Here is a 23927-nt window from a genome sequence, read left to right as displayed (position 1 = left end):
TAATGGTAATAGCTACTGGTAACCTAATATATACCAGGTGCTCTGCCTTAAGTGTTTGTCTTATTTCATTTTACAATGGCCTGTGAGCTGCAGTAGTTCCCCATTTTGCAGGAAGTTTTAAGTAAATTGCCAAGGTGATATAATAAGCAATAGAACTGAGATTGCAGCCCAAATCTGTCTGTTTACAAATTCCTTGCCATTTCTATCCCCAGCAGGCTGCTTTATGGGCTATGTGTTGGAAGCACAATGCACATTTAAGGAATTGGCCATTAAACATAGTATTTCTGCCGAAGTCTAAGCAAGGATAACGCATACCGTATGACTAGATTCTAATTTTTAGATGGTGCTGGTGCCAGAAAAAAATTTAGACAAGTGTGTGTGGGGGGGAAATGAGAATGATTTGATAATCAGAAGAGTACTACATGTACAAGGTCTGCTTTTATCTGGAGGGTCTATCTTATAGGGTTGTCGGTTCCTTCCCTACCCCCATCCCCATCCTGCAGTGGAGTAAAGCCTGAGCTTTTATGTTTTAAGAAGCCCTCCTGCTGCGTTTTCTACAGTTGTGCATCTGTAATTATGATGCAACCTGGGAGGGAGCTGCCCTCCTCTTTTGCTTTGCCCATGGAGACACGGCCCTGTCCAGTCTAGAAGAATGAAACGGTTACTATGGTTGCCGAGGCAGCAACAGGATCGCGCTGAAAGTTGACTCGAAAGTCATGCTGCTTCTGTGCAGAGAGAGCAGGGACTCGACTTGGCACAGACACAGTTGTTCATTATATTCTGCAGGTATAGACATTGTGGCATCGTTGGCTATATTCCATGAACTCTAAGGTGTGTATAGAAATAGAATGTAAATAATAGGCTGTTTGTTGAGGTAGCAAAGCATCTTTCCTGTAAACAAATTTTCCTTCTTGCATGGTGCGATGTGGCTCTTACTAAATTTCATGAGGCGGGGTGGTTCAGCTCATCAACGTGGTCATTTGTATAAGTGTCACCTTCAGCTTTGCAACAGTGTCTTTTTGAGGTATGGAAATTCGCTGCCTGGGACAGTGAATAGAAAAACACTATAAGGATTTTTTTCAAGTGGCCATTAAATGCCGGCAGCCACCACCACTTGCTGAGGACAATAAGAGGAGTGGAGGAAGGCAGTCGCCAGTTGTATGTATATACATTTAAATTCTTACACTGTTGGTGTCCAACCCAAGTAATGATGTAATCGGTTTTAGTTCAGTTAATCATGCTTGAATTAAAACAGGTTTTTCAAAACTTTGTGGGAATAATGCAGCAAAAATAGTATAATATGTCCTGCCTTCATATTTGAAGTATGAAATAATTTGTTTTATTTTGAAACGTTGGAGAATTTCAGAACATCTTATGAGAGGTTACTCCTAAATATAATAAACCTAATATGAAGTCCAGATTCACTTTTTAAAATTCCCTTGTTAATTTTTTGATTTTCTTATTTAATTAGATTTTTAATTGGTTTTATCATGGTCCAGATTGACTTTTGATGCCATGCCATCCTATGTTGTTGTGGAGTCTTAGTAAGCAAGAAAGTCTCACTGGTTGCTTTTCTTCCAAGCTAGATTGGTATTCTTTCATGGCGGGGCAGGCATTTTGTTGGTTGGTGCTGTTTGGAGATACCTGCCTAGAATCTTGCATCTCATAAGACTTAATCTGATTGCTGGCTGCTTTCCAAATGCCCTGCTAAAGCTGCTGAATCCTTGAATGATCACAGCTGGCACTGACTTTCACAGTGGACTTGACTTTTAGAGCATCGTGGGCTGACAGAGATGCGTGCCTCACCAAAACAGTATCAGGATGATATTCAGCCCATGAGTGCATTCCTCCCACCCAATCCACCCTTGTCTTTCTTCAGCCTCCTGCCGGGGACTTCTGTTTGACAACCTCTGTCCTGTTTATGGGGGCAGACAAAATAGTTGGGTACAGCTCAGCCGAGTGCCTTCAAAGTGAGAGAGCCGGGGCAAAGGAACTAGTTACTATGTGTCTCTACTGCCCAGGTTATGTACTGATAAGGTCCTTCTCACCTACCTGCTTCTTGTTATTACAACTAGTCTCCTGCCGCTCTCCCGCCATGTGTGCTACTCTGTGTAATCAACATTTAAATGTGAAAGTTCCTCAAGGCTCAGTCCCAGACTTACTTGCTTCCCTCCTCAGCCTGTACTTTATCTTTGTGCTATAGATGGATGTGAGATTTCCTGATGACTCCCAAATGTACTTCTCCAGCCCAGGCCACTTCTCTGAGCCCCAGATCTATATGTGTCATTACAAACTCCACTTCTGTGTACTATTTCAAAGTTTAAAGGTTCAGATCTAAACTCATGACTTTGTAATCCTTTCCGCAACAACAAAACTGCAGGTTTCGTCTCCTCCATGGTCCTTTTCTTCACATGAAAAGCACCATGATCCTCTCAATTCACAGCCTGGGAGTCCACACCACCATCTCTCCCTCATCCTCTATATTCAAGACTTCCCACATTCTATCAAGTGTGGACTCTTACATCTCTATCCTTAACATGGCTTCACGGGCCCAGCGTGATCTGGTCCTGCCTCTGTTATGCAGGGTCTCTGGTCCCGCTCCCCGCACAAGAACACAGGACATGGTGAGGCCAAAAAGGAACACCCACGGAGCTATGGATAGGGGTTCATACCACTATATTCTCGCTGGGGGCTGGTTGAGACACAAAAGCAAACCCACCAGTACCCCAGTGAGAGGTCTTCCTGTACCCCAGTCTCGCTGGTGGCTGAGCAAGACACAGGAAGTAGATCCACACGATCCGCAATTCGTCCTTCATGCTTGCTAACCCCACTTGCTAGCTGCAGTCTGCTGTCCACTTCTCTACCAACCAACCAACCCCCCAGCATAGCCACAGTAGTTATATTAGTCGCTAATGGCTCACCAGTTATAGCTGATGGCCAACTAGTCATAGCAGATGGCCATCTAATAACCGAGCCAGCACCTTTCCACGTGAGGCTTAGAGCCTGGAAACTGCTCTCTGGGACTCTGTCCCCACAGCCTCCCTCACTCATCTCCAGCTACTACCACCACCCGCCAACCCGCCCCCCACCAGCCATTCTGGTCACCTCTCTGTCTCTTGGGTGGGCCCTTCCTACATTAGAGCCCTTACCCAAGACCCCAACTGCTAAAGTGCCCTTTTCCTGGCTACTGCCCACCATCCTTCTGATTTCATGTTAAGGGTCGTGTCCTTAGAGGAGACTTCCCATGATGCTCAGACGAGGTCAGACGGCATGGTTAAACTCTTAAGAGCTGCATGGCTCCCTCAGAAGAGATTTAGTCCCATAAAAATAAGGACTGTGTCTCTCCTTATAACATACGCTCAGTGCCAGCACAAGGTAAGCCCTTGACAAATATTTGTCTAATGAATGAATGACCCCAGGCACTGTGCCGAGTGATTTACATATATCATGTCATTCAGTCTTCAAAACAGTGCTCAAATTGCTTAATGAGCTTGCGAAGGCCACTCTGGAAGCAAGGCACAGTGGGGGAATCACACAGCTTTCAAGCCTAGGGCAGTGCTTGCTACATAGAAAGTGTTCAGTTCATGTTCAAATAATAAGAGTCTGCACATCTGTACAGTCAAGACCTCATTACATAACTAATGATAGTTCCTGTTATAAGTGTGGGGGCTGCTGAGCAGAGGGGCATTGGTGGGGAGATGTTCACGAAAGACAGGAATACAGTTGGGTCCTAGCACTGGCTCTTTCTGCTTCCGTCACTGGCTTTCTCGAGGAAGAAATGGTTGCTGCTTTTAGACGTTTTGATAACTTCGAAGTTTACATTTCTTAGTTTGTTTAAGGGTTTGATGTTTTAAAAAAAAATTACTTATTTCAGTTGCAGTTAACGTTCAATATTTTTTTTAAAACCTTAATTTTTTTTTAAATTTATTGGGGGACATTGGGGAATATTGTGTTTCCCCAATGTGTGTCCCCAATGTCTCCAGGGCCCATCAGCTCCAAGTCGTTTTCCTTCAATCTAGTTGTGGAGGGCGCAGCTCAGCTCCAAGTCCAGTCACCATTTTCAATCTTAGTTGCAGGGGGTGCAGCCCATCATCCCATGCGGGAATTGAATTGGCAACCTGGTTGTTGAGAGCTCGCGCTCTAACCAACTGAGTCATCTCGCTGCCCTTCCAGAAGCTCAGTGGCAGCTCGTTGTCTTCAATCTAGTTGTGGAGGGCGTAGTTCACTGCTCCCATGTGGGAATTGAACCGGCAACACTTGTTCAGAGCTCGCGCTCTAACCAACTGAACCATCAGGCCGCCCCTCAATATTGCTTTATATTAGTTTCAGATGTACAGCATAGTGGTTATATATAATGTATGCAGTGATCCCCCAATTAATCTAGTACCCACCCGGCACTATACAAAGTTGTTGCAACATTATTGATTATATTCTCTATGCTGTGCTTTATATCCCTATGACAATTTTCTAACTGCCAATTTGTATTTCTTAATCTCTTCACCTTTGTCACCCAGGTCCCCAACTCCCCTCCCCTCTGGCAACCATCAAAATGTTCTCTGCATCTATGAGTCTGTTTCTGTTTTGTTTATTCACTTATTTTCTTTAGATTCCACATATAAGTGAAATCATTTGGTGTTTGTCTTTCTCAGCCTGGTTTATTTCACTAGCATTAGCATAATACCCTCCAGGTCCATCCATGACGTCACACTGTTAGACTTTGTTAATAAATTTGTGGTGATAAAAGGAGAAAAGAACACGGCTTCTTCTCATAAGGGAAACTCTGGGAGGGTTTGAAGAGACTTGCGTTTCATGAGTGCTAATTTCCTTAAGGTAGTCATTTAAAAAAAAAAGTCCTCCTAAATAATAAGCTTGGGGGACTGCAGAATTGGATCAGCAAATTTTGCTGCCAAACATTCCAAGTCCACCCTCCACTGCTTCTTGAGATGGTCTGCTCTCCAGAGCCACACAGGTTTATTCCTGATCTCTGGGTTTGCAACTTTTAATCGAGCTGCTTTCAGATCCTTTTCTCTGTACCATTTTAGTACTTACCTCTTTAGACCCCACTTATTCACTCAAATATTTATTGAGCACCCATTATGTTCCAAGAGAGTTTTCCCATGTAGCATTGGTAACCGCAATAAAGAAGTGTCTTCCTTGAATGTATAGAGATGATTGGAATATGTTCCTTTTATAGAAATCCTTAGGGCAAGAACATACTACATTTCAGATCATCTCTAGAGGGCTTTGGAGATGGATTGTTCTCAATCTCATTGTCAGAGTTAGAAAGACAAACTATTTGAAGACAGAAATTTTAGTGGAACTTAACCATTAGCCAAAAGATAGAGTTTGCTATTACAGGAGACAGTCCTGAATCCTATCCCAAGATAGTTGCTGGATATTCAAGAGAGCGTATGACAGATTCTAGGTGTGGATCTCACACTTTGGGGAAAGCTTCTGTATCATCAAAGGGAAAATTTAAAAACCCCTGGGCTTCCTGTGTTCCCGATCCCTCCTCCATGCTGAGCTGATGCATGCTAACCTTTCTGCTTTAGTAGCTAACTTTCCATTTCATGAAATTGAAACCTTTTAATTGCTTTCTTTATTGGTGACCTTTAAGAGATAACGTGGGCTTCTTGGTGTCAGTCTCTAAAGAAACCAAACTCTAAGGTGTGATATCATCTATTGAATTAGGCAAGGAAAAAGCTAATTAGAGTTACAGTGAGACTAGAATGGTTTTCCCGAGTTACCTAGCGTTAACTGAGGGTGTGATACTCTGATTGTTAGACTCATTGTGCATCTATGTCAGAATTTTCATTAAAAAGTATTTTTGTGAACAGCGGCAGTATTTTGCCTCTATTTACTATGTATATGAGTTTTATAAAATGTTACCTTTGATCTCTTATCTCCTTGGCTAGATTTAATGTTTTGTTGGTAGAAAACTTAAGAGATCATGAAACAATTAATAGTTGCAATTTGTTGAGTGCTTCCTCTGTGCCAGGAATTTAACTGTGTTAAATTTTTCGAGCAGAGTATCTTGGTTAGTCCTTACAGCACTCCTCTGAGGAACATGTTCCCGAAATACATTTTTTAAAATGTATTTTAAGAGATTAGCTTGCTGGGGGTCAGGGCAGAAGGAAAAGAAAGCTCTCTGTCTGCCATCAAAGCATTATTCTTTATAGGGATGATGGTCTGGAATTGTGGTAAAATCTTGCATATTAAAACACTTAAATTGGTTTGTGAGTATATTTAAAATTGCTAGAATTCCTTATAAACACATTTGTGACACTGAACTTCACTAACATCTCTTCTTTCAAATAATCCACAGAAATATCGATCTGACACAGTGATAGATAGAGTTAGTGGAAACTGTAACGCCAGCTGGCACCTAAAAAAAGCTAAGCCTGAAAAGGCTACCTATTCCAACTATATGACATTCTCGAAAAGGCAAAACTATGGAGACAGCAAAGAGATCAGTGGTTACCAGGGACTCAGGAGGAGAAACAAAGGAATAAATAGGTGGAGCACAGGATTTTTAGGGCACTGAAACTATTCTGTAGGATACTGCTAATAGTGGATATATGTCATCTTGTACATGTCAAAATCCATAGGCTGTATACCAAGAGTGATCCCTAATGTCAACTATGGAATTTAGATAATAATGTCTCAGTATTGGCTCACCAGTTGCAACAAATGTACCACCCTAATGCAAGATGTTAATTATTAGGGGAGCCTGGGAGATGGAGGTGGGGAGTATGTGGGAAATAGCTGTACTTTTCCCTTAATTTTTCTGTAAACCTAAAACTGCTCCAAAAACGCATCTTTTTTTTTTTTTTTTTTAAGCTAATTCTCAAGCCTTTCCCTCCAATTTCAGGATTTCCTTCATTTTTAAAATTACTGACCCCAGGTCCTAAAAACGTCAGATACATTTAAAATTCCACTGTCGTTCACCCCACACCTGATCTTTTGCTATCTCTGTAGATGACCTTTTCAGTATCTGCGTTTCTTTTTCCAGCTGCCAGTACGCTAGCTGCTTACACTTGGTCTACCCACTCCCAGCCTGTCATCCATGGTGCCATCCAATTAATCTTCCTGTAGCCCTGATTGTGTCACTCCCCTGGCCAAAAACCTTTGCTCGCGCCCCTCTCTCACCTCAATGTCTCTATCACCTGCATTAGTAGCCTGTACTCCCTGAAGTCTTTTAGCAGCAATTATTTCTTGAAATCAGAAGTGATCTCTATCAGCACATTGTTTATAACTTTGTTGACATTGGTGCTAAAAGGCTTATGTTAAACATTGTGCTGTATCGTTCTTACATTCTTAGGTCCCCCTCCTTTCCCAATTGGACTATGTTATTTGATGTTACAGACTGTGTTTTCTCTCCACCATTGTTTTTGAGTCACTGTAGTGCTTTGAATACAGTCGTAGGCCCTCAAAGAATGCATTCAGCAGAATTCAGTGTATCTGTGTTCCCAGCCTCTTTATCCGGAGCTCTGCTAGTTAGGTGAAATGAAAGAGAAACCCACTGCCCATGTGACAGGCATTGTGATACTTCGTACAATAGCTGAGATGTTTCTGACATTAGTGTTGTGATTTATTGGTGTTTTGTCTCTGGTACATTATTTGGAGTTTGTAGCCACTGGTACTTTGGCTGCCTTACTGGGTCTTGAATTAAGAGTTTAAATCAGCATTAACAGTCTTTAGCCAGTACATTTTGAGCCAAACATCTATTCACATGCCTTTCCAGAAGAAATACTTGCTGCCTAATAAATGGGTGCCTTTGCTATCTTTCCTGTTAGAAAATTGGAAATGAAAAAAAAAATTTGAAAATGATATGTAAATGACATTGTTGCTTAAATAAGTGTTTACATTTTTTGAGGATTGAGGAATCTTGTGACTGTTTTGTCAAGTAATTCTTCTGAATAAAATGTGTTTGTACCTTTTGTGGCTTAATTCCAGTAAAAGCTTTCCAACTGAATGAAAACGAATTGCATATATCTCCCAGGTCTTTTTCTTTATTCCAAGTAGAAGGCGGAGTGAGAGAAATACTTACTGGTAGTAGCTCAGTTATCGTCTCCAACATTTAAGAGTTCACCTTGAAGAAAAATAGTTCTTTTGAAAGATTATAGCTTGAAGACAGAAGTAAAGAAATAGGCATTTATGGAACCAAATTTGTTTCTTATTTGCTTTCAAATTGTTTAAGAAAAAAAATTGTTTAAGCAAAGCACATTTCACCAAGTTGAATTTCAACTTAAGATATCCAGATGTTAAGTGGCAGGACTCCAAATAATGAATGTGCTGTAAAGAAAAGAAAAAAGTCTTTTTTTGTTGTTTTGTTTTGTTTCTTTAAAAATAAAGGTCAAGAGAGATATCAGCAGGAAAGTCAGAGCAGAAGTGGACTTAGAGATATAAATATTTTCATTGAGGAGTAAGGAATAATCTTTTAAAAAGGAGATAGTTTAATAATAGTGTTTAGGAAATGGGCTTAACGTTTTAGTTGACTGTAAACTCAATATAAATCAATAATTCAATTTAGCTGCTAAATAAAGTTACTAAAATATTAGGCTGTGTTAATGTAGTTTACTGTTTTGAGAAAAGATAAGCATCCTATTAGAGTTTCAGGTACTACATTTTTTGTAAGCTTTTGTATTTGACTTACAAAGATCATAAAGCTGTAACAAACTTAAGTCCACTCATGATATTCGTCTCTCATCAAATTTTAGGTCTGTATTGGGTTAGACTTGAATTAAAAGTTTTCTAAATTCTCCAAGATGATAGAAATGTTAGTCAGAAAAGCTCAAAATTTAATGAGAATTGTAGAAAAAGTGTTGGATGTGGGGGGATTACATGGATTACCTTTTGGTTGTCTGGTTGCTTTCCCAAGAAGAGTTGTTGTCTTACCTTTAAATGTTTCCAATGCCAATTTTAAAAATTGGCAAAGATACTTCCATTTAAAAATACTTATAGAAGGCAATATAGTGGCCCCCTTCTCTGTGAATGTGTAATTCCTGAGCCGCTGAAGATAGAGGGAACAGTTGGTAAGACAGCTAGTGAAGAAAATGGCAGCCGGAGTCCAAGTAATGGTGGTCAGTAATAATTTCAGGGGTCTATTTAATCTACCAAGGAAGAGAAAATAAATTTTTCCCCGAAGCAGGTTAACACTTAAAGGATAAAGGAAATACATTAGGGATCTAATTTGCCTTTAGTCCAGAATAATTTTTTACTTTATATATCGCTGCGTGCATACACAAATATACCTCATCTGCGTGATGTGATCTCAGGAAGGCGAGGGCACGTTCACATACTCCCTTTGAATCTACTCACTGATACCCCAAAGTTTGTTCCCTCTAACTGGAATCAACTCTTCATAATTAGAAGAACCAACATGCAAATGCAAATAGTAGTAATGTTTTTACTCGGTTTTATATTCTAATCTGTTATATTTCTAGAACAATTTAAAATATGGTACTCGGTATATAAGAAAGACAACTTAAAACAGGGGTTTTTCTTTCTTTTTTTGTTTTTTACTTCACTTGGAGGAGTTAGGGATTGGGGAAAATTTTGGTAGCAATAATTAGAAATTAGATCTATCACAGTGAATTGTGTGATCACTGAATTGTTTTCTCAATTAGAAAACGAGCTGTTGTAAGGGATAAATGAGACCCTATCTAAAGCATCTAATTTATAGTAATAAGTCACTGAAATTATAATTTTGCATAAGTGTAAGAAAAGGTATCAATAGGGAGAGCTTGAGATTTCAACTTTGACATACATTCACATGTGGTGGTTCTATCTGATCATACTTGGTAGTAATTGGATAGAGGTCATTTGCCCAAAGTCACCTTGAATTTATCAGCTATCTACCAAAAATTATTGATGGTGGAACCACAGAAAAAAGTTATTTAGGGTATTCTTCTGATTTTCAATTTTTAGGAGCATAACAAAAGTTCCTTGGGAGAGCTTTAAAATTTTACATTTGAATTTAGGTAACCAAAAGTTTCATTTGGGTCCGGTGTTAATTTTTGTAAACTAAAACAACTGAGTTTGAAGTTTTAGGTTTTACACATGTGGAAAATTTTGTGAGTCAGGAAATTCTTGTTAGAACTGTATCATTTTAAAACTAAGGTCTATTCAAACACACTAAAGGACAAAGGACAATGAGTCTATTATCCCAGGAAACCCATTTTTATTATATTTTAAATTTACATACATTAAAATTCACTTTCTGGCATAAAGTGCTACAAGTTTTAACAATTGTATGTATTCGTGTAACCACCACCACAATAATGATGCAGACCAGTTGTATTACCCCAACAATCTCCCTTGTGTATCTCCTTTGTAATTAAACACTCCCCCTACTCCTAACCCTTAGCCACCACTCATCTACAGTTTTGCTTTTTCCAGGATATCATATGAATGGAATCATAAAGTAGTAACCTTTGAAGACTGGCTTCTTTTACTAGACATACTGCATTTGAGATTCATTCATGTTGTTGTATATAAAAATAGTTCATTCCTTTTTCTGCTGCTGAGTAGTATTCTACTGTCCGGAGGTATTGCAATTTGTTTGGAATACATTTGGGATGTTTGGTTGTGGGTGATTATGAATAGAACTGCTATAAACATTTATGTACAGAGTTTTATGTGAATGTAGGTTTTTATTTGTCTAGAATTACTATCTAGGAGTGGGAATAATTTCCTGAATAACTGCATCATTTTGCATTCCCGCCTGTAATGTATGAGAATTCCAGTTATTCTGCATCTTCCTCAAGATGACTTGATATTGTCATCTTTTTATTGTTTTGTTGTCCTTTTGTTTTAATCATTCTAATAGGTGTGTGGTAGTATGTCAGTGTGGTTTATTATTTTGTATTTTCCTAATGGTTAATCTTGTAATATGCTTATTTGGAAAAGTATGTGCTCAAATATTTTACCCATTTTTAAAATTAGGCTTTTTATTGTTGAGTCTTGTGACTTTTGATAGCAGGCCCATGTTGAGCATATGATTCGCATTTTTTTGTTGTTGTTGTTTTTTGTTTGTTTGTTTTCATCTGTAGCTTATCATTTCTCTTTCATTAGCGGGGACTTTCATGGAGCAAAAGTCTTTAATTTTGATGAAGTCCAATTTATCAGTTTTTTTTTCCTTTTATGGTCTGTACTTTTGGTGTCCTATCTAAAAAATTTTACCTAACCCAAGATCACAAAGATTCTGTGTGTGTGTGTGTGTGTGTGTGTGTGTGTGTGTGTGTGTGTGTGTGTCTTACAGTTTTATGTTTTACATCAGGTCTGTGATGAATTTTGAGTTAATTTTTGTCTAAGATATAAAGTATAGGTCGAGTTTCATTTTTTTTGCTTATAGATTTCCAATAACTCCAGCACCATTTGTTGAAAAGGCTGTCCTTTCCCATTGAATTGCCTTTGTACTTTTGTCAAAAATCAGTTTGTTATATTTGTGTGCTTCTATTTCTGGACTATTCAGTACACTGATCTGTGTTTCTGTCCTTTTGCCAATATTATATTAAGTCTTAAAATTGGGCAGTATGAGTCCCCTAGCTTTGTTTTATATCAGAATTGTTTTAACTATTTAAATGGTTTTGACTTCTCATATAAAGTGTGTTTTTGGCTTGACTGTCCTTCAGGAAACAACCTGCTGGGATTTTGATTGGGATTGTGTTAAATATATAGATCAATTTGAGACTTGACCTCTTAACTGTATTGCATCTTCCAGTCCAAGAACATTATAGGTCTCTCATTTTCCCAGGTTATCTTTGGGGTCTTTCATCAGTGTTCTGTAGCTAGTATCTATTTTTTAAAATAGGAGCATTCATTGAGTCAGATGCCTTAAGCATTTTTTACTTTCTTCTTAACAAAAAATGTTTTTAAAAGTGTGATTTTATTTTTCTTTATTGTGTTTGGAACACCAAGAAATGCAATCATTTGTCCAGATTTCCATCTTATTTAGTGCCAGACCCAGGACCTTAATGATAGAATGTCCCCATGGGTAGGGCAGTGACCGTGTGTACCAGTTCCATTGATCAAGCCAGCTTTTCATAAGTTACAATAGAGCAGAGAGCGTCCTCTTGCCACTATTTCCTATTTCTCTCCTCTTCATTTTAAGTCAGTTTCTGTCTTTGGGGAAAAGCATTTGTAATGGATAGACCTAGTTGTCCATTAAACAATAGAAAACTGAGTCATAAATTCTGTCTTCATAAAACTCCTTCATACTTTTGGAAAATGACTCATTTTCAGGCAGCGTCTGCCATAGATGGTTGCCAGAAAGTGACCTAACTTGGATAAGCTTGATGCTTTGTACAAGTTTCAGGGCCCCTGTAGAGAAAGCATTAAGAACCAGAGACCATTGTATACATGTCTGTGTGCCAGGGTTATCAGTCCATTAACACAAGTCAGTGTAGCATTTGGAATGTTCTAGTTCAGTTTTTCTCAAACATGAGCTTACTTCAGAATCACCTAGAGAGCTTGTTAAAACACAGGTTGTTGTGTCCCACTCCCAGTTTCTGATTCAGTGGCTCTGGGATGTGCCCGAGAATTTACATTTCCAACAAGTTCCAGGAGTTGCTATGCTGCTGTTTTGGACACCACTTTGAGATCCATTCCTCTGGTTTACATGTCTGAGTCACTAAACAGAATTGATAATTTTAAAAAATACAGCCAACTGAAGCTCCCTAAGATCTTACATGTTTTCAATGAAATCATTCGCATAAGTAATGTCATGGGTTTATTCTCAGGCATCTTGGTTTATTGAATGGAGACGCAGGACCCTGTCTATTGCAAATGTGGAGGGAAGAAAGAAAGCTGTGTCATGTTGCTTTCTGCCCTCTCCTTTTATCAACCAGGATGGGATAGATCCCTAGAAATGTAACAGCTTATTATCTTAAGTTTGGGTGTCAAGCACTCTCGCCTGTAGGAGCTGTAAAATGTTTCAGTTTGTTTCATTTACTCAAAGAATTTCATGCTAAAATTCGTAGGTTGAAAGCAGACTTGGATGCAGAGCAAACAATCAGTAGTATTCAAACAAAATTTGCAAGGTGCCTCTTACCATCGACATATGTATCTCGATAAAGCATAGATAGAATGGTATAGTGGAAGAATCGATCATTAACGAAGGAAATCTGTGTTCTTATGAGCCTTAGACATCAATCCAGTGGCCTTAGGTGAATCATTTATTTGAGTCTTGGTTTGGTCAGGAAGCAAGTGTTTTTAGAATAGTTGATCTTTTTAGTTCCTTTCTGGCCTTGAGATTTAATGTTTTTATATTTCTATTTACTTCAAACTAAATAAATGATGCCTTCCTTTTTTTTTCTCACCACTGTCCATTCCCATTATAAATTAAATGCCTGTTGGAGAATTGTATTATACACTGATGATAAAAGGAGAGGAAATGTAACTAACAAACTTGTGAATTTCCTTTCAGTATTAATTTTCAAAAGAAGAGATATTTCAACCATGTTCTATACCCTGTTCATTAAAGATCTTGCCACATCAAATTCTTTCTACCAAATTCTTTCTTCCCCGTGTTGAAATAGGGAATTTGCACATCTTCCTAAAAAGCACATACTTTTGTCTGCATATGTCGAGTAGACATGGCACAGCTGAGTAAGAGGTGAAAATGTAGCTTGTTACAAGTATAACATGTGGGGAGAATTTATAATCTCTTTTGGCACTATCCGCTATGAATTAATAACTCAGCTTTCATCATCTAGCCCTGAAGAGAATGGGAGAATCATCAGCAGTCTACTCTGGAGCCTACTTTTCTAAGGTACTCTGGAGAGAAAGTTTTACCTACTAAGTAGTGAAGAGTTCCAGATTAATAATCACATTTCTTTTAATTAGCTTAAATTGAAATGATTAGGAGGAAACAAAGATGGGGTAAAGAGTCAAGATTTTCCAGACTTGTTACACCCTGATTCAGGTGGTTATACACACACTGGGCCAAGAACACACTGTGGGCCTTATTTATCTGCTCTTTGAGGCAGACAAGATTAGATAGATCCCAGGTGCCTCTTGCCCAATGATCTTTTACCAATGATTTCAGAAATCTTAAACTCAAGCAGGAACCTGCACACAAGATCTCTTTAGCAATCTGTAAATCTGGGGCATCTGCTCTGAGATGGGTGCGAGGCTTGTTGGGTCACTCACTGTGAGGAGGGGCCCTCCTGGAAGGCATAGAACAGCCCACTGTCAGGTTCATCTTGAAGTCCAGCAGGATTTTGGTCTTGATGATGTAGGGAATCAAGCAGCCTTTGGAATTGAATGAAATGCAGCAGCTTGGCTAAAAGCCTGACGCCCGACCTGTACCTGACTCCCTGTATGCTGTGATTTTATGATCTATGCTATGTGTCCTAAACATTTAACTTTTCAATACTTATGAAGGCCTGAGTAATTCGTGTAACATGGTAAAGCCATTTGATGATCTTTGAATGACCAATCTGGAGACTCTGCGAGAGCCTTTTGTTGCTGCTGTTCTCCAAAGGCACCCTGTGTTTGAGAATCAGCTAATACTAATCCAGTGACACACAAACTAAACCTCTGTGATTATGGAAGAACAAAATTGAAGGCCGTGTTGACCAGTCAAGCCATGTATTTGGGCATAATGGAGGCAGGCCACAATTTCTCATTCTGCTTTTAACAGGGAGCCACAAAGAATTTCTTTGTTACGGATCAGCAAACAGAGTTGAACCAGCCAGAGGAAGAAATGATATCATGGCCCAGTGAATCAACTGAAAGATATTTTTATATTAAAGAAATTCTTTAACCGTATAGCCACAGCATTCACATTCTAGTGTGTGCTGAATGGAAGATTCATTTGAAAAGAAAGTTAACATAAATGGCCTCGCTAAAGATTTAGGGGAAATTCTGCAGTGTAAGACCCACTATTTAAAATCTGAAATATGTTTTTCTTTCCTACAAATCTACACGTCATTGGCAACCTCAGGACAATGACATCCTGCAATTGCACTATACTCTATCGCAAATGGGTACCTTGTGCCAATGTATTCAGTGAGGAAGAAGCTCTCTTTTTCTCTGTCCTATTTTCATTGAGGAAACCCACGCCTGTCCATTATGCAAGTGTGTCTGGTATGTTGTTGAACTACACTCCCAGGAGACTGCCATGAAGTCTGGATTTGAGAGAGAGCATTTGTCTTTGCATTTTCAAATATAAGAGCGAGATGTTACCTGATACTCAGAGAATTTTGGCTGCAGTTTAGCAGCCATCTTTGTATTAGTTTACTGTTGTTTTATACTACTCCTTTTTTGTTTTAACCAGTTGTGCCATTATTTGCTGATGGAAAGTGTTTCATGCTGACAGGCAATTGTTAGGCAGTTCTAGGATTTCTGATAAATGGAGTCGCCCATGTCATTCTTCATGTCAGCAAAAATGATAGTTGGGTTTTTGTGTGTTTTTTTAATTCCCATTCCCCTACTCCCTCCTCTTTGGCAACCATTAGCTTGTTCTGTATACTATGAGTCTGTTTCTGTTTTGTTTAGTTTATTCATTTTTTTTGTTTTTTTAGATTCCACATGTAAGTGAGATCATATGGTATTTGTCTTTCTCTGACTTATTTCACTTAGCATAATAACCTCTAGGTCCATTCATGTTATTGCAAATGGCAAGCTTTCATTCATTTTTATTGCTGAATAATTTTCCATTGTCTATGTATATACCAATCTTCTTTCTCCATTTAGCTATCAGTGGACATCTAGGTTGCTTCCATATCTTGGCTATTACTAGTAATGCTGCAGTGAATTTAGGGGTACATTTATCTTTTCAAACTAGTGTTTGGTAAATTGGGTTTTTGGCCATCATACTTAATGCTAATTTGGAACTAAAAATCTAGAGCCATGCAAATTTATAAATATACGTACAGCTTTCTAGCAAACAGTGCATTTGTTGATTTAGCAGTTGAATCTTCAATGATTGCTGCTTTAAAAAAAAAAATCTATATGGGGAACCATTTTAAGATTGTCTGGGAAAGGAGAGCACCAGAGAGGAAAAGAGTGTGGAGGATGGATGGGGAAGTGAAAAGAGATGTAGGCTTTGGGGTCAGAAAAGGGGGTTCTTACATTTTCTGTATGCCAGGAACCTCCTTTAGTCGGCTGGGAAGTTTATGGCACTCCTCTTGGATATGTTTTGCATGTATCAAATAAGATAAATAGGACTACAAAGGAAGCCAATTACAGTGAAAAACAGTTATCAAAATATTTAACAAATCTGTGATAAAGTAGTGTTTCTGTCCTAATGAATGAAGAACAAGTGGATCTAAAGACTACAGTTTCTAAGTAATGATACACATAAATATTTTGAAATTGACAGCAACTGTAAAATGATAGGAAAATGTATGTATTTCTATTGGTGACAAGGTTATATATAGGTGCTGCCAATACCAGTTGTGGTTGGTTGCGATATTCACAATTGAAGGAAAATGCTACATTTCAGGTAGAGGTTGGTGGAAGGAAAACCTAATCATTTTCCTGTCCTAGTCTCCAGACCAAGAATACATGATCTCAGATTAAGATTCCCCCAGGTTACAGGAATTTGGTTCAAATATTAATTTGACCATTTACTGGCTGTATGACCTAGGCCACGTTGACCTCACAAGGTTTGTTTTCTCCTCTGTAAAAATGTGGATGAGAGCTACTTTGTAAGACTTAAGAAGAGCATGCCTAGCCTAACTTCTGTGTCCAGACAGAGTCGGGCATGTTAGTTCACCTACTGGGTTTCTTTTAGCAGTTACATTATAAAATGACACTTGCTACACATGCCGACAGGCTGGGCAGACCTTCTACTAGGTAGGAAGCCAAAAACACAGATTATACTGAAAGCAAAAAATTCCTTTTACCTTTAGATTTTCTTAATGGCTGTTGACGCTTAAGGGATGGGGGTAGGGTATAATATGAAAGAGAGAAAGCATTGTAAAACGTGAAGGAAGGGACTCTATTAGGACATTTCCTCCTTGCTTTGTTTATCCAAAGCCATTACTTGCAAAAAATTAGCCTTTTGCTTGTTACAGAGGTTTTCACAGCTGAAAGCGGTGTTGCCACCCAGGCCGTTTGGGCATGTGCTTTTCCATTTGTCCAATAGGTCTCCTGATGGTTGATTGGCTGCAGGGTGTGGGCATGTCTTGGCTGCTTCAAGAAGGGGCAGGACCACTACATTCTTGGATCACACCTTCTACACCTGCGGTCACACTTTCTACACCTGTAGAGTGCCTCAAGATCTGTTACTCTATTACAGTAGTTTCTGGTTTAACATGTAAATTATAGTCTACTTTTATTATTTGATTTAGGGGGAGACTCAGAAAAGCAGATACCCTGGTGTTGTGTGAATAGTTTTTTAAACAAATGTACCTCTTGGGCACAAGGATGTGGTCTTTTTCTGGCTGGCTGCATGACTAGGTCCATGTACTACTATCCTGGACAATCTTTTTTTCTGTGCGGGCTTTTAAAGGCAAGATACTGTAGTGTTTGATCCATCCTTTCAGTGGGGGTGTGAAGTCTGTGAGGCAATGGAGTTTCAGAGTTTCTGTGTCCCCTGGTAATACTAACACCCTATTTAATGTCTCCTTTTCATCAAAACCAGATTTGTCGTCTCTCTTATTTCCCAGTGTCTGGCCAAGATAGTGATCTTTATGAAAACAAACTGGCAGTAACTCAAGCCAGATAACATGGGAGAGCTTCACCTCAGCAGAAGGAAACTGTTAAGGGGAACAGATGGAGACAGTGTCTAAACAGCTTCAAGAAGGTGTGCGCTTGCTTGTTTCAGAGGTGCTTCCTGTCTCCCACGTACTGTTTGAATTAGGAGAGCGGCTGGGGATATTCCCCCGACTCCACCAGAGACCCTCCATCAGCCCAGCATTTCTAACTACACTTAATGCCCACCGTAGATGTTTCCTGCTCTCCTGTGACACTTCTGAATATAGAAGCAGAAGTAGGATATGAAGAGCAAGTATAGCAAACTCTGACCTGGTAGGAATAGAAAAACAAGTATTGATATAAGAACATCCAAACCTGTGAAGAACTTTTATAAGAGTTTATTTGAGCCAAAACTGAGGACAATGGCTGGGAAGCAAGATCTCAAATGCTCTGGAGAATGACAGTTTTGCAGTTTCTTTAATGCATTTAAAATTAAGGAGGGACTATAAGGAAGATTCCTGTATTTTGCAATGTATAATGCACACTTTTTTTGCCCAAATTTGTGAGGGAAAAATAAGGATGCACATTACACATGAGTAGTACTAATTCCGTATCTATATAAGTGTTTTTAATTCTTTTATTCATGCTTATGAGTTAAAAGTATAACCCTAGAAATCAATAACAATATCCGTATGCAAAATAATAGCCTGGAATTCAATAATTGGTTTTATTGAGCTTACGATGAACTTGCAACGATGAAGAGTTCTTGGCCTTCTATGATGCGTAAATAGCATAAATTTATTACCGGTACATAAACTTTCTTGTACCATAATATCTTAAAAAATAAACGCTAAAATTCCTTTATAATATGAAAAACAAGTACCCAAATGTAAACAAATACAAATTCGAGTTAAAAAATTAAAACGAAAGATTTTTTTCACTGAAAGTTTGGGCCAAAAATATGGGTGTACGTTACACAGGGCAAAATATGGTACATGGAGGTAAGAGAAAGCAAGGTGATTGTCAGAGTGAATATAGGAGAGTTGACAGTATGAGCTTTCTGATTATGGGCTCTCTTGAGGGTGGTTACGCTTTTTTCATAGGTGAGTTAACCTAGATACACAGAAATAGTGCACAGGGCTTACTTAAGGCAAAGGTAAGCCTTTTATTAATGGTTATATACAGGGGGTGTGACTACCCACCATGACCTGTCCAGTTAGGAATTCGTGATCAGATCACCCTATGATGTTACTTTCTGTAGAACCCCTTTTCTGTCCAACAAGGTGTTGCATTTCATAGAGAATTGCCAAGTATACTGTGTATAGATTACTAATTTTCAATATATAATAATTTATTAAATCATCAAAGGTGAAGACTGTAATTGACATGCTAATCTCTGAAGGTGTAACTAGGACTTTAGGAGGTTCTTAGGCCTTGGCCATGTTGGGATCATCTATTACTAACCAGTTTCCTGACTGCCTATGTATGGTAAGCACTGGGGGCAAGGGAAGGGAAGAAGCAGCTTATCTGCATTCACCAGAGATCATGTCTTGAATGTTTGCAATTTTTTACTCTTCCTTTAAACTTCAAAGTATCTAAGCTCATGCCTTATCGTGTATTACCTTGCTAACTTACCTCCTGTCTCATAGTTTTCTTTCTCCTGATCCAACCTATCCAATCCTAAGGAAGATTGTATAGTCCCCAAATCATCCTGTTGTTTAAGAATCTTCCCTTTGCTTTTGTGTGGAGTCTGAACTCTCTGGCCATCAAGCCCTCGGGTGATGTCCTTTTATCTTAGTCAGATAAGTTCTCTGATCACCTGCATGGAACTTTGGCTCCTTAAGGTAGTTTGTTTATTGCCAGATATCCCTTGTTTCTTTCTATCTTTTCATTTGTAGGATTTTCTCTCAGCCAAATTCTATTCATACTCGCAAACTCAGCTGGTTGTTTTTCCTTCCATCCTGGAGCCATGATGTCTGGGCCCACACTGCTACACCAGCATCCTTGCATACCTCTGTCACGCTCCCTCACACATTTTGGTAGGCTTGGTAGGTTTGGTCTTTTGTTGTTTCACATATGACTTGTTTGTCCGGCAAGTTACAGTTCCTCAAGCGAGTGGACTCTGCTCTATTTTCTATATTACAGTTCCTAGCAAACCACCAACACACAGTAAGGGTTCAATAAATATTAGAGGAAGCTGGTAAAAGGTATCAGGAGTTAGATGCTTCATAGGAGGAGATGGAACCTTGATGTGGTCACCAGCATTAAGCGTGTCTGTTTTAGAAAACCAGAAACTCAGTTTTCTCTTACTTTATTCAGAGTTGGTTCAGGCTCAGGGAACTGATTCATAAAATCATAGCTCAAGGTAGTGATTGCCAATTTGTTCACAATGAGAAATCTAACTTCTGGACAACTGGAAGGTCTGTGTCAGCTGCTCATTGCAAACTTTTCCATTTGGCAAGGTTTCCAGAACATTGCTCTGAGGCCATGCATGGCCAGGATGGTTCATTTTAAGCAGCTCCGAAACCCTACTGTGTGATCTCTAGACTCTAGAGACGCAATGCCAAGTTCTTGCTCTTTAGTTTCTTATCTTCCTCATAGATGACTCTGCTTTTAGGAATTAAAGAGCCGATCTATGGGCTTGGGAGTAAAACTTGTTCAATGATATTCTAAAGGCTTTGGAACAGAATTGCCCAAGATACAATTGGGGATAACTAAATGAGTTTTGTGGATCGGATGAATGGTATGAGTGAGCTGAGAGTATCGGCATACCTTGTTTTATTATACTTCATTTAATTATGCTTCATAGATGTTGTGTTTTTTACAAATTGAAGGCAAGACCTTCCACTAGCTAAAAGGTTAGGACTTGCTTTGTTGGGGTGATCTGAAACTGAACCCGTAATATCTCTGAGGTAAGCCCAGTACAAGAGAGAGGACAGTTATGAAATAGCAGGTTGGGAGTGTTGAATGATCCTAAGGGGAGATCAGAATATTGAAAGAAGTATGACTGATATCTGGTGAGTTTCTTTATTTTGCTTTTCCCGAAGCTAATTTGGCCAATAATTTACATACGAATAAGAGATGTTATGAATAAGTTATCTTCAAGCAAAATTAACTGAATAATTTTATGTGGAACTTCAAAGTATACAAAGTAGTCCCTACCTTATCCGCAGTTTCACTTCTGCAGTTTCACTTACTTGTCAACCATGGCCCAAAAATATTAAGTGGAAAATTACAGAATAAACAGTTTATAAGTTTTACTGTATTTTGCTGTGTATAATGCAATCCCACATTTTTGGCCCAAACTTTCAGGGAAAATAAATCTTTCTTTTTAGTTTTCTTTAATTCAAATTTGTATTTGTTTACATTTAGGTACTTGTTTTTTGTATTGTAAAGGAATTTTAGCATTTGTTTCTTAACATATTATGATATAAGAAATTTTATGTAACAAATTATTACAAAACAGCAACGGTAACTGGACCTGGAGCTGGGCTGCCCCCTCCACAACTAAGACTGAAAGAACAACTTGAAGCTGAGGGGCATCCTCCGCAACTGGGATTGAGGGGACAACAACTTGACTTGGAAAAAAGTCCTGGAAGTGCACACTGTTCCCCAATGAAGTCCTGTTCCCCTCCCCCAATAAAAATCTTTAAAAAAAAATTATTACAAAACACAAGAGCAGATACAAGGTACAAGAAATTTTATGAAAAAAATGCTAAAGGGTTCTAATTGTAGGGGTGTGTGTGTGTGTGTGCGCATGTGTGTGTGTGTGTGTGTGTGTGTGTGGTTTTAGTAGCTTATAGCTTTATTATGAATAAACAGTACTGTTTTTAATTTTAAAAAAATTTTATGTACCGGTAACAAATTTACAGTATCAATAAATCATAGAAGGCCAAGAACTCTTTGTCGTTGCAAGTTCATCGTAAGTTCAACAAAACTGATTATCATATTCCAGGGTATTATTTTGCATGCGGATATCATTATTGATTTCTAGAGTTACACTTTTAACTCATATGTATGAATAAAAGAGCTAAAAACATTTATATAGATACGGAATTAGTACTTCCCATGTATAATGTGCATCCTTATTTTTCCCTCACAAATTTGGGTAAAAAAGTGTGCATTATACATAGCAAAACATGGTAAGTTGAGCACCATTCTGAGTCACCTGATGAAATCTTGTGTCATCCTGCTGCCTTCCCCATTGACGTGATTCATGCCTTGGTGCCGCTTATCCACATTGCAGTTGCTCCCGCCCATTAATCACGTAGGTGCCATCTCAACGATCAGATCAATTGTCTGAGTTATCACATGCTTCTGTTCAAGTAACCCTTATTTTACGTAATAATGGCCCCAAATCTCAAGAATAGTGATGCTGGCAATTCAGATATGCCAAAAAGAAGCCAAGAAGTGCTTCCTTCAAGTGAAAAGGTGTTTATGCATAAACATAGTATATAGGTATATAGGATTCAATACTATCCGAGGTTTTAAGCATCCACTGGGTGTCTTGGAAAGCTTACCCCACAGATAAGAGAGAATACTGTATATAGGCATCCAAATGGCTGTTTTTAAAGTGTAGTTTAATGTGAATCATATACTTTAAACTTGTCAAAGTTGTGAGGGATTAATTCCCAGACTACTTTTTGGTATTGTTCTTTTACCACTGATGAGTACTTTTACAATCTTAGAGCTACTCGATTATCAGGGCATTTATCAGGACCTTCTTTGTCCCAGGGACAGTGTCAATGGGTGTTTTAAAGTACCTTGAGCTCAGGAAATCTGGTTGAATAAACACTAATGGATGGGCTGATGTAGGAGTTTACCATCTCTGAGCACCTGACAATTACTCAAAAATGTATAAGAAGCTGAATGGTAGCTTTTTGCAACTATAATGATATTTGCGTAGTGCAAATGGGAGTAAAGAGGGCTTAGTTGGTCTAGAACATGAGTTGGCTCGTTTTTTCCTATAAAGGTTCAGATGGTTTTGAGGGCCATAGGATCTCTGTTGCAACTACTCAGCTCTGCCCTTATCATATCAAAACAACCATAGACAAGACAAAACAGATGTATGTGGTGGAGTTCCGATAAAACTTTACTTATGGACACTGAAATTTGATTTTCAGATAAATTTATGTCAACGATCAAATCAATTGTCTGAGGTATCACATGCTTCTGTTCAAGTAACAGAATTACAAGAATTAATAGTTTTTAAAAGTTTTCCAACCATTTGAAAATATAAAAAATATTGTTGACCCAAGGGCTATAATGCACCCAATTCCTGGGTATAACAGAAAAAGCACAGGTTTAGGGTAAAATGGTGTAACGTACAGGCCTCTATACTTTTGCAATAACGAAAAAGGGAACTTCACTCTTTTCTTAACAACTGATAGTTTTTACACCACTCATTTTCAAAACCCACGATATTTTTATCTGGCTTTTCAAACTGATTATTAGCTTTTCTAAGATAGTGGGTCTATAACCAAAGTACTGGTTTTGTCTCTGGGTTTTATAAGCTGTGGTTTATTAGTAGGTTTCTCCTGTTTCAAATGAATTGTGCATGTACACAAATGTGTGTGCATATGTTTACACACACACACACACAAGGGCTCTTTACCTTAAAAGTTTCAAGTTCTCCTGATCTCCTTTCTTATTCACCACTTAGAAGTTCTTCATGCTGCTCCATGTGTCAGTTTATTTCTGGATATGCATCTTAGTTTTCTTTTGATAAAGTCCTGTTGCTTCCTACTTTCTTTGATAGAGGAAACCACAAAAAGATCTTCTTAAAATAAAATGAAGAAAACAATATAACTTCAGCTGTGAATCTTGCCTACTTTGAGAAGTACTAGTTTGAGGCCCCAGATGCAGAATTTACTTGAATAGGAATATGTTGTAGGGAAAGTCAAAAAATGACAGAACAGCCCAAAGGTGTGCTTCTCTCCTGATGGTTAGAACTTTTGCTGATCTATGGTTAGCAGATTAAGACTGACAGAGGGAGTCTGTTCTGGGAACTCTGCCTTTTTAAATGCATTTAATTATTCAAAGAATACATGAATGTATTCTTGTCTTTTAAAATAATATAGATGAATTAAATTTCCCATTTGACAGTGCCCCCCTCAGTACTACTCCCCTTTATAGAGGCAACGATTTTTATCAGTTCTTGTGTCTTTCTAAACCGTTTTCTGTTTTTAGGTACAAAATATTCATGAAATATGTTTCTTAATACAAACTGAATCATACCATATGGATTGTAATGAAAGTTTTTTTTTTTAATTAATATA

General features: G+C 38.4%; 1 protein-coding gene across 3 annotated transcripts in view; it reads left to right on the top strand.

The window, feature by feature from the left end:
• IQGAP2 (IQ motif containing GTPase activating protein 2) overlaps window positions 1-23927 on the top strand; it is a 266105-nt gene that overhangs the window by 80480 nt on the left and 161698 nt on the right. The window contains exon 1 of one of the 3 annotated variants that reach the window (XM_081053198.1): window positions 754-831. The exons of the other annotated variants lie outside the window; for them this stretch is intronic. The gene's annotated coding sequence lies outside the window, so the exon portion shown is untranslated. Of the gene's footprint in view, window positions 1-753; window positions 832-23927 lie in introns of those variants that run through there. 3 annotated transcript variants of the gene reach the window in all.

The sequence above is a fragment of the Rhinolophus hipposideros genome, assembly GCF_964194185.1.
Source record: "Rhinolophus hipposideros genome assembly, chromosome: 7".
Lineage (NCBI taxonomy): Eukaryota > Metazoa > Chordata > Mammalia > Chiroptera > Rhinolophidae > Rhinolophus > Rhinolophus hipposideros.
Note: the sequence above shows the minus strand (reverse complement) of the source record. Positions and strands in the feature narration are given on the sequence as shown.